Source organism: Benincasa hispida, chromosome 3 (assembly GCF_027475165.1).
Source record: "Benincasa hispida cultivar pf3 chromosome 3, pf3_genome.v1.1, whole genome shotgun sequence".
In the NCBI taxonomy this organism is placed as follows: domain Eukaryota; kingdom Viridiplantae; phylum Streptophyta; class Magnoliopsida; order Cucurbitales; family Cucurbitaceae; genus Benincasa; species Benincasa hispida.
Genome location: NC_143480.1, coordinates 66,249,474 through 66,262,027, shown reverse-complemented (window position 1 = coordinate 66,262,027; position 12,554 = coordinate 66,249,474). Strand labels below are relative to the sequence as shown.

General features: G+C 36.7%; 1 non-coding gene across 1 annotated transcript; it reads left to right on the top strand.

Annotated features, from left to right (window-relative positions):
• The first annotated feature begins 10,648 nt into the window (after positions 1 to 10,648).
• On the top strand, positions 10,649 to 10,729 carry TRNAL-CAA (transfer RNA leucine (anticodon CAA)). The gene has a single exon. It is a non-coding gene; the product is annotated as a tRNA-Leu (tRNA).
• The last annotated feature ends 1,825 nt before the right edge of the window (positions 10,730 to 12,554 follow it).

Here is a 12,554-nt window from a genome sequence, read left to right as displayed (position 1 = left end):
TTGTTGGTGATTCAAGTTCTATATAAAGAAGCCGATGAGCAGAATTTCAAATTGTCCGGGGATTACCCTTGCAACCCAGGGTTTTCCCTGCGATCCAGAAAAAATACGTGAGAAGACGCTTGAGAGTTCTTCACCTTCTTCATCCATTGCGAGTGACGACCAAAGTTAGATCTCGAGAGAGTCAGCTCCACCGCCCATCCATGGCACCACCGGCAGTCTTGACGCACATCCGCTGGAAGCAAGTCTTTGCTTCCAGCCAGTCATTTCATTTTCCTTTCTTTTCTTATATTGTATTGTATACATTATGTGATTAAGGAATTAATGCATTTTATGTTCAATGCATTTCTGTGTTTCTTTCGACTCCACCTCCATCTTCTCTGCTTAGCATCTTTACTTTCATTGCAAAACTTAGTGAGATTGCTAGAGTATCGCATACTTAGTCGTGTGGATTAGAGATATGAAGCATGTAACAAACCACCAAGAGGTGTGCGTTGCGTGAGTGTGTGAGAAAACCTTATTTGCTTAGTGTGAAACTGTAACAACACCTGTCTATAGGCGAACGCAACGCTTGTCTATGAGTAAAGTCAACAACAATTAACTGCCCGAGAGGGTAAGTTGTTGGTCGCATTAAGCAATGTAAGTCATTGTTCACTAGAGATAGGAATAATCTTATGTTAGTAAAGTTCATGCGATTACCTTGTCTTATGTATGCGCCCATCACACCTTTAAAGCTGCTCGAGAGAGAGTCTAAAGAAAGAGCCTAAGACTTGAGAGAGCTAGGTTAGAATCAATGCTCGAGAAGGTTAGATTAGGTTTGCATAAGAAAGAATGGAGACATAGGAATAAGCTCTATTTTTTATTACACAGTGTATGCACCCTACGGAGAGGACAATGGTTGCGTCCAAAAAGTAGGATATGGTGGCGGTATGCGGTCATCTCGACATTTATGCATACACACCGCATACGTCCTAGATTTAGGCTTTTAGTGTGTGTAGCATGATCGCATGGCTTGCGTTGACTAAGGTTGCCCTTACGGTCACTCTTAAGTATGGCAATGAAGACATCTCCGCATTTTATCTATTTTCCCATTCATTTATTTCATGTCAAGAGTTGTTGTGTCTCAGCCTCTCATGCATATTCTCATTGCGTTGTCTGTTAGTTAGGAGTAGGAGTAGGATTAGTTTAGCAACCCCACCAACATTCTTTTATTCAACCGCCGCATGCACATTACCGCATTCATTTTTCTACAAGTCCCTGAGTTCGACCTCGAATCACCCGAGAAACTTGCGTTCGTGTTATACTTGGCGCGAGTGCAAGAAAACTTGTGACAGGACGCATGGTCATCACATACATTCTTTAACGTATTATCATTCCAATGTGTGACCATCGACGCATGACTATCAACGCATACCTTAAGAACATGCATCGCATATTGTGTCCAAGGGATTTTAGTTGTCGATTAAATTGACATCTAATTTCCCGTCACTAAGTTTTTGGCGTTGTTGCCAGGGACTTGGTAACTAATTGTTTGTTGAGTTTTGTGTCTCTGCAGGCAAACTTTCTATCTTGGACGTATTGTAGTCTATGCGACCAGGCTGCAAACAATATTGAAGTGTAGGCGATGCGCTGAAAGCTAGTATTGACCCCAAGGTAGAAGGGCAATTAGTCGCAAAAGAGCTGAAAGTAATTCTAAGCACATGACGACCGCATGCGCCCAACAATTTCCGGAAGTTCCAATGGTCAAGGCAACTTGACCCAAGCAGTTGAGAGCCATCTCCTGCATGGAAGACTCCTTACGATGATAACATTCCTATTTTTTCAGGGACGTCTTCTACTCTATCTCTAACTTTCTTTCTTAGTATAGGTTATTTTTATGTTTATTATTATTTTGGATATATGGCTGCTTCCTTGGTTGTGGTATGATTTTCCTTGCAGGTGCTACAATAAGTCTCCTCGGTGTGCAGCTCAACGATAGAATTCCTTTCACCCTTCAACGCATGGCTTCAATCGCGTGAATTCTAACACATAATCGCATGCGTTGTTCCACCTAACGTTCTTTTCTTGTTATCCTTTATGCAATATCCTTTTGAAATTCTATTTTTCCCGATTGCATTGTTTTGCAATGTTTCTATGATGGTACGTATAATTCACCGCATCTTCTAACTAACGCAAGGCGTTCTTTACTTTTATCAGCTTCTTCAAATTTTGAAAGTCGTTTGTTTTGTGCAAACCTTTGTTCAAACGTTTATTATCGCATTACTGTAATTTTTCTTTTAGCTTTGCGGTGAGAACGCTGCCAACCTCTAAGTTTGGGGATGACAGCGGTCTCGGAGAATTACGTTCATTTGCATTGCGATCATTTGAAAAAAAAAAAAGTGAAGCGAGTTTTTTAGAATAATAAATCTACTGTCAATGCAATAGGGAAACCCATGTTGATAAGAGTTAAGTTGTGAAAGGCACTCACCTATAGTTGGATGTTCGCATGACACACGTGGGGGCAAGCCAAAACGAAAGTGAATTGTTAGGATCAATGCATTAGCGCAACTCCTCTGTCGGGCACAAGCCCAATCAAGCAAGAATAGAGTTGAGTGGAATATGGAATGCAACTAAAGTTGGATGCCCGCATGACACACATGGGAGTAAGCCAAAATGAAGGGCGTAACTAGGTTCAACGCCACATTTGAATAAATCATCGCAAAATTTTTGAACTCTTTTGAACGAACACATTCTCAAAAGCTAAATGCAAAGTTGCGGTGAATGAATAAAGATTTTTTGAGCAAAGGCTTGCCGGATTTAAACTTAGAAAAGATCTTTTTGAAGAAGTAGCCAAAGTGGAAGAGACCATTGCGGTGATGGTTGGAGGTATGAGGAAATTATATTCTAAGAAGCCGATCATCACAAGGGATAGCAAGAAGAAGAGTTAGAATTTCTTGAGTATTAACGCATGCTTGAGGACAAGCATGATTTTAAGTTTGGGGGTGACCTACCTCATCGTGTAGTTCTACTCATTTGCTACATGATTGTCTACTTAGTGCCTTGCGCTCAACATCTTGCTCTCTCCACTCTTATTCACGCATACCCAATGCATGAGCAACTCTTGGCAACGCCTCCTGCCAATACTTCGGCCAATCATGAGTCCAACCTTACAAGCTCACGCATGGTTGCCTTTGGCTTCATACTATACTTAGTCTCATCTCATGCATTAACACCAAATGCATGGTTTCTTTTGGCTTTACACTTAGCCAAATTTCACCAATTAAGGCTTATCTCCAAGCTATTCAATGAAAATCTATTCAACATTGAGAAATTTCCTTCTCTTTAACATATGATTTAACGTTCACTTAGTTAATTCTCTAATTACCTACTTAAGTAGGGATAATGGAAATTCGGGTTTCACAATCATCATGTTGAGAACGTGTTCCCAAACAAATGACTCCTCTTGCATCTGTGAGTTGAAGATGTACTTGAGAGCGTCGTGCCTGAGCTGTGTGGATGGTTGTCCGAACATTCTTTGCAGGGACTCCATGATCTCACATGTAGTGACCATGGGCTCATGCTTCTTAGCCAAGACTTTGTTAAGACTGGCCAAGATGTGTGCTCGGGCCTTCTTGTTCTCCCTTGTCCATCGTTCATATGCTTCCCGAACATTTCAAGGAGCAGTGGGAACTGGAATGGGAGGACACTCCTCCATCGTGTTTATTGTATTTTTCTAACTAGCTAGTTTTTGCCAGTTAGTTTGACGGCGACAAGTAAACTGTCGCAGTAGCCATAATAAAATTGTTGAAATGGAACAAACTTAATTAAGTCTACTTGTATTAAACCACTTTTAGAAAACAAACATGTTTAAGCAAAATAGTCTAGTGTACCCTAAATTGCATCTATTTGCAATGATGCTTCAGTGAGGCAGGACAAAAGTCATCGTAGGGTGATCAAGTGCCCCTTCACTGAAATAAGATATTCTCAACCATTAGACAAAAACAACTTCTTGTAAATGAATCTAATAGTCACCATTGTTCGGTCCAGAATTTGTTAACATCCTTAACAATTCAATGTAAGTGTAAGTAAGTGTAACCCCTCATTTTAGATCCTAGAGTCTCGCCCTAATGAGCCAACCTTAGGGAAAAGCCGATTAGGACAAGAGACTAAAGTAATCTTATTCATTTCTGGAGATCAAATAAAGAGTCATGCAAAATTGACATCCTTTAGGGGGACACCCACGATGCCACGAGGCAATGCACAAAACTTTATCCAACCTAATGAGAGACACTGAGGAAAATGTTGTCACACGTCCCGTCCCACTTACTATGAACACTCTCTCCATTCACCTTGGTATTGTCCTACCCAAATGCCACCCGTAGAAGGACACCCATGGTACCTCGAAGCCGAGGATAAATCTCACGGTGTGAACTTTTAGAAAGAAACGTGTAGAGGTTAAAGTGAAGTATTATATACTCCATTTTCCTCCCACTGAGTGTTCTATCTAGGGTTCATTAACTTAGAAAATCCGGCTACCGATTTTATCTAAGTGATTGTTTAATTTGCTAAAAAAATAACACTTTCTTTTGATGATTAAACAACTTTGATTCAAAACTTATTAAACTCTTTAACAAACTTTCATCAAATTTTCATGCATGTAACAAATCTATCTAATTCACCTTTCCAGGTGGGGTGCTACGTTTCCATCAACTTAAGTACCCCAGCCTAACCAGAACCAACCTTAGACAAAAGGTCCCTTATAGATACATTTGTTACATATTTAATCTTTTATTAGGAATCAATTTAATCCTACTAAACCGATTTAAAAGATTAAACTTAGATTTCTAATCTTATTAGAAATGTGATATTAGTTCTATCTCAATCAAAATTTAAAAATGATTAAAGTATAAGGTTTGCATGAAACTCTTTATTATTGATTTTAATTTTAATTTCATTTGTTATAACATTTATAAGAAATAAAATAATTAAAACTAACCAACATTACAAGCTAGACATATATAAATTATTTATAACAATTATAAATTAACCTAAGGTAGTGTCATGTTTCACGCGATGTTCATTCATTATTAATATATAACTTTTATATAAGTAAGTAATGAACTAAGCTATAGTGTACATTCCATACATACATTCAATCTTATATTATAATATTTATAATATAAATGATGTATGAATATGCTATAATGCATGCATACATATACTATAACTCTTATATTATATGATGCATGAGCGTGCTTTAGGTAATTCAATCATGCATACTATTATATTATCACACTTATAATATAAAATGATGCATGAAAATTAAATACATAACCTATGGTGAATTTTAAAACTATATGTCATATATTATGGCATATAAAATAAACATACATCACATTTACATTAGCGAAAATTGATGGATCGGGATAGATAATCTCAAAACTGGAAATAAATGGCTAAACTATTACAAAGGATGAGTCCACTAGTTCAAAACAAGTGAACCGGGTCTTGAACCGCTCGCCTCGAATCGTTCCACCAAGAACCCTTGCAGCTTGATCGTGTAGCAAACTCCTGATTGTCGAGTAACGAGGCGTCGAGTATAAATGATCGTGAATAAGTGATCATGTAGTTTTTAACTATGCAATAAGAATGAAAGTCTACGCGATCTTGCAGCGTGCATCGAGTATCGCATACCATGCGATCGTGTAGCTACTTACTATGCGATAAGCATGATAGTCTACATGATCGTTTAGCACACAAGCCTTGCGTCAAGTATCATATGTCGCACAATTGTTTACCCATCGAATGCCTACACAATCATACAGCCAACACAACACGATCTTGTAACAAACTCTAAACGATCGCATAGCATTAGCTATGTGATCATTTAGCAGATGCTACACGATCCTGTAGAAAACTCTACACGAATGCATAACAAAATCTAAAAGATCGTTTAGCTTTAGTAATACGTTGCGGTCACCGTTTCGTCTTCTCCATCGAAACACACTACAACCTTTCTTCTGAAGCTTCACGAACAACTCAAAACAAAAACGAATACAAACTCAATTGCAAGTTTAATGCTAAAAAACGCAGGGACCTTTACAAAATAACTTTGTAATTTAAACAGAAAACCATAAATAGAGACATCTATCCTATCAACATCCATCAACAACCATCCACATACATTTAACATTTAAACACAATGCATAAATTAAAACCCACCACCACTGTAACCCATCATTAGTATGATGGCTTTTCACAAATTGCTCGTAAGTATAACTGGGCCAAATTACCGTTTTGCCTCAGTAGTTACATCTAACTTCTTAAGTACCACTGATCCCTCTAATGGACAATAGATCATAGTCCGACTACGACTCAGGCCAGGAGAGGGTGTGGCACCACATTGTTCAAGACCCAGAGTCAGCTCTTAAGGAAGAAAATTATCTACTTATCCCTGCTTCGAGAAAAGAGTAAATTCCATCTTGTGTAGTTGTGTTCCCAGCTCCCCAACCAGACGAATCTCCAAAATGGTAGGCTTGTTGAGTTGGCAGGCTTGCCACTCTCACCCATACAAATCAAAGAATCGCCCTCATAAGCAGGAGTTCACTCACTCAGGATTAAGGTCATGTTACATATTGTCATCCTGGTGAAATGAAAGTCTCTATTATGAACAATGTTATATAATGAGACTAAATATTTTGTGGTCCGGTCTTATACAAACTCCTTTGTATATAATATTCCCGTTCGCATGTCTAATACATGAATGATCAAGATCAGATCATTGGTAGCACTTTACAACATTTGTAACACCTGCAAAGCGGGTCATACTCGTAGTGTCACAAGGATAAGGTACCTAACCTTATCCATATACTACAAACCATTTAGGTTATCACTTAAACATGATCCACCTGTATGTCTCGACATACATGTTTAAGTTATAATAATAACCTTGGATGTTAGTTTATTGGTTTGTGGTTAATGCAATTAAAATATCAAATATTTTATAGAAAAGTGAATAAAAATATCATATATTATTAATCACATAAGAGTTCGTTCATACAAGATTTACAAACTATAGGATCCTATGAGATTTAAGACATCAACCCCAACACTAGGAACTTCATCGTCACCCAGGAGGGAAAAAAATAAAACATTGAGAACATGAGTTGAAGCCCACTGAGTAGTAAACATAAGTTTTCTCTTTCATAAATATCAGTGAAATTCTTAAAAATCATTCTCTAAAATAATGGTAAAGTATATAAACTTTAGTAACATCTCAAACATGTTCTCATCAAAGAAATCTATAAAAATGATTCACTAAATCATTAGCAAAATATATAAGATTCAATAACATTTTTAAACACGTGCTAGTAAAATAATAACATGATCATATCTCATATAAAGCACATTATAAAACATTCATAAGACAACACTACGATACTACCCTATTTTCGATCCTTTTAAGTTTTTGCACCAAGCACGACACCACAATGTAGGATTATTCAGCATTCAGCAGAAGCAACAAGATAAGCATTCTAATTCATTAATTTTGGCTATAAATAAAGCATGCTCATACAATAATAAGAGGGTTTCAAGACATACCTTTGCATAACCTCTTGAAACTCGAATTCAACTGTAAATATTCTCCAAATCTTCTTGTAAACCACCTCAAGACCTTTTCTACTATTCTCTTGGACCCTTAAATTGAGTTGTGGGACTCAAAATAAGTTTAAATAAAAGGAAATTTGAGAAGAAGCTCACTGATTCACTATGGAAGAATACCTTCGTCAACCTCAAGCTTTTCAGAAAAAAACTCATATGTTGCATCAGTTTTCCTCCCCGATTCTCAGTCCAATCTTCCCTATTTATTACTAGATCATCATGCAAAGAAGAAGGTTGCATGAAGGACACCTCATGCTTGGAAGATTGAATCAAGAATTGGTGGGAAATGAGTGAGCTCCTTGGTTGATGTAAGTAAAGTTCTCCTCATTTTTCCATTTTTGTGTTTTTCAAATTTTGATTTTCAAATTGATTTCTAAAATAAATTTTGTTTTTAAAATTAAAAATTTTATTAATTTTACACAATTTATTCTTTAATTAATTTTCTAATAAAATTAATAATAATTAATTAAACAATTTAATTAATTCTAATTAATTTAATTTCAAATATTAAATTAATTTTACACAAATCCTACCATCATGAACTTTTGTTCGTGAATTTAATATTTAAATCATATTTAAATATTAATTAATTCTCTAATTTCGTTTATTTACAAAATTAAACGTATCCCTTAATTCTAATTTGAATGTTTCAAATTAACTTATCACGCTACTCTAAGGCTAAACCATTTACGAGCTAGTAGGGGAATCTCGTGGACCTACAGATCATGGGCTCCAACAATCCGAGATTTAATTGGCTAAACTCTTTACACCAAATTAACCCTCATTCATTAACTAATAGGTCACTCCACTAAAACCCATAGTTGCACTCTTCTCATTGTAGATATATTATGTCCACTCAATATAATCATGATTAGTAAGTTAACCCTTCACAGGTTGTTCGTAATAATGGTTGGGTCAAATATCTGTTTTACCCCCAAGATTACCTCTTGTCCTTAAGTCCCACTGATTCTCTATTGAACAATTGGTTTGTGATCCAATTAAACAAACTGAGCCCTTCTCGAGCCAATGAGAGGGTGGGGCCCCTTGTTCAAGATCCGGAGTCAGCACTTAAGGGGATAACCTCTCTACTATCCCTAAAAACGGGTAGGAGAAAGTTCCATCTTGCACCCTATGTCCCCAGCTATCTACCCGATTTTACCCCTGAAATGGAGGTTTATTAAGCTGAGGCTATTGAGTCAACCCTTACCTATGAAAATCTAAGGATAATCCCAAATAAACAGGAGTTCATAGTTAGCTCAGGATTAAGGTCAAGTTACCTAGGTCATCGCTTTGAAATAGTCAGTCTCAAATAGTAAACAACGTTATAAAGTAAGAGTGACTAATTTCGTGTTCCGATCTTGTACAAATCCATTGCACATGACACCTCCACTCCTCATGTCATAACATATACAAATAAGGATCATGTCATATGTAGCACTTTACAACTCTTTGTAACAACTACAGAGTGGGTCGCATCCAATAGTGTTACCAGAATATGGCACCCGGCCTTATTCATATACTATAGATCATTTTGACTATTTACTCGAACCTGATCCACTTTTATGTCTCCACATAAAGTTCAAGTTCTCATGTAATATTCATGGATCTTTTAGTTTATTGTATTTATTTCTAAAACGAAATAAGCAATTCATATATTCAATAACATATTATTAAATTTTCATAATAAGTTTTATTATTTACAAACCACGAGTTTTAGGACATAAAACCTGAAGGAACTCTTATTCAAGAGTACCTACGAGCGGAAGCAAATCTTTCTAATTCATTGTGACAGAATTACCGCATATACATTCAAACATACTTTCATAATGCTAAAGAGATCAAGAAATCATACCAGGTATAGATTTCTTCTTCACAGTGAGTCTGAAGCCCAACCGTCAACCTCGAACAATCACCACTCGGACAGAAGGAAACAGAGAAGATAACACCACTTAGAGCCCTCATTATTCTTAGAGTGAGAATCCAAAGTTTGGGCTTTATTCGGATTTGGTAGAGGGAAGAAGGAAGAACGACCATACACAACGATCAAGCAAGTGGGAGATGCGGTCGTCTATCGCATAGACAATATGCTTGATCGTTTAGGTGAATTATACGATCGTGTAGTAAAAGTAAGCGATCGTCTAAACGATCGTGTAGGAGGGTGAGCGATCGTCCGAACGATCGCGTAGGAAAAACTAAGCAATCATCTATACGATCGTTTAGTAAATACAGGGATCTAAATGATCGCTTAGGAAAAAGGTAAACGATCATTTAGATAATAGCGCACAATGGTGTAATCGGTATGCGATCGCTTAGCAATATCGTATATGTAAGCGATTGTGCAGTCATTATTGTATAGGTACTAATTTTCTAAACGATGACACTATCTTTTTCATAATATCTGCGCACCCTGAGATCAACACACTGTCTGCTATTTATAATGCATTCATCCGTTATTTAGAACAAAGAGCCGCCTTCCCATTTCCTTTATAACCATCCAATGAATGTGATCTTAACACATTTATAACTTATAAATTAATATCATATATTAATTATAATATTTTTTCTCTACTAGATATAAATCATATTTATATCTAATTTCCTCCAAATTAATGTATCTCATACATAAAGTTAACTATATCATATTTAATTAACTCATTCAATTATATCATATATAATTGAACTCCCTCTTGTCGATTTGAACATTTCAAATTGACCCAAAAACTGATTCTCAACTTGTATCCAAGCTACCAAGGGGACCTTATGGACCTATGGCTCGAAGCTCCAACGGTACGTGAATAGCTGACTAAACTCTTTAGTCACGATATCTATCATCCGTTAACTACCAGGCATTCCACTAAAGACCGACTGTTGAACTCTTCTTGCCATAGATATATTTCTATGTCAATTGGATATAACCAACCATCAGTACGATGACCCTTCACAGATGCTCGTAATTACAGTAGGTCAATTTACCGTTTTGCCCATGTAATTACATATTCACTTTCAATATGCCTTGGTGGTGAAATGGTAGACACGCGAGACTCAAAATCTCGTGCTAAAGAGCGTGGAGGTTCGAGTCCTCTTCAAGGCATAATGTTGAGAATACCCGTTGAATTGGAAGGAATAAGTACCACTGATCCCTCTAATGAATAATACAACATAGTTCTACTATGCGTGAACACCTCTCGGACAATGAGAAGGTGTGTGGCGCCACATCGTTCAAGCCCTGGAATCAGCCCTTATGAGTGTTAGCTATCAACTTACCTCTGCCTCGGGAAAGGAGTGAATTTCATCTTGTGTAGCTGAGTTCCCAACTCCCAAATCAGACGAATCCCCAAAATGGTAGGTTTGAGTCGACGTTCTGGCCACTCGCACCCATGCAAATCAAAGGACCGCCCTCAATGGTAGAAGTTCCTAACTCACTCAGGATTGAGGTCATGTTACCTATGGTCATCCTAGTGAAGTGAAGTCTTAGTCATGAACAATGTTATATGACAAGACATTAACACTTCGAAGTCAAATCTTATACAAACTCTTTGTATAGGACGCCCCCGCTCGCATGTCCCCTACACAAATGATCAGGATTAGACCATCTGTGACAAGTCACAACATTTTTTACCATTCCAAAAAGCGGGCCGCATCCGTAGCGTTACCAGGATAAGGTTTTCCTCCTATATCTATATACTACAAACCATTTTGGTTATCACTCAAGACATGATCCACTTGTATGTTACCACATACATGCTTAAGTTACATACAGATAACTAGGGATATTAAGTTTATTGCTTTGTGGTAAAATCTAAATGTGCAAAGTCAAGTAGTGAAATAAATATCATTTATGTTATACATCACAAGTGTTCATACAAAGTTGTTTACAAACTACTGGACACGAGACTTTAGACATAAACCCCAACGAAACCCAACACATAAGGCGTCGTGCATGCTCCCTTCCACGTTTTTTTTTCCTCTTTTGACCTATTTTTTTGCCTTATGTCAAAATTTGACCTTACTTGTGAGTATTTTGGTCTTTTTACTCTCGAAAATGCTTGTTCTAGTCTAATTGCTCAATTTCCTATTAGTTAAACAAATAAAAGTATCAAAGAACATAAATTAAGCATGAGAACTAATAGAATTTTAAGTCCAAGAAGGCACTTTTTGAGTGCTTTTCAAGTACATGTCAAAAAGGGGGGAACTAGGAGGCCAGAGAGACCATAGTACCATAACACATGGATACGAGACTCAGAATCACAGTGATATAATGGGCAGACTCCACAGACAATGATAGATCAAGCAACCAAAGCTTTATAGGTTGGGAAAAAGTTGAGGCAAGCATATCACAAAAATAATCTTATCGTTTGAGGGATAAAAAAACCTGCAAATATTTCTAAACAAAGATTTCTAAGACTTTTCCATGTCAAGGCTTGAGGAAGAGTAAGTGTCCAAAGACAGTGCCAAAGCCAACTTGTACCCACTTTTGACCAAGTAGATACCTATTTATCGTAGTGCAAAAGAAAAGCTATCTGGGCGAGGAGGAGAACAAAGAGGAATTTATGTGGTAGGAATAAAGTAAATTAGGTTATCTTGATTACATCCTTGATTGACTAGGATTAGGATTAGTTTTATTGATTATGATTATGGTTAGTTTCCTTGTTTTATTAGGATTATAATTAGTTTCTTTGATTAATTAGGATTAGGATTGCTTCACAATTGTCCATAAATAGAGAAATTGTCTTCTTGTATTATAACTTTTGATTCATAATAATGACTTTTATTTTACTATTGGAGATTTCTCTCCTTTTATCTTTTAGGCTACATTAAGAATACTCTTGATGATCTCCACATCTTCCAAATAGAAAAGCTTAACAATTAGATCCTGATTCCAATGCCCCTTACAGATAACATTATCCAGTGAAGAC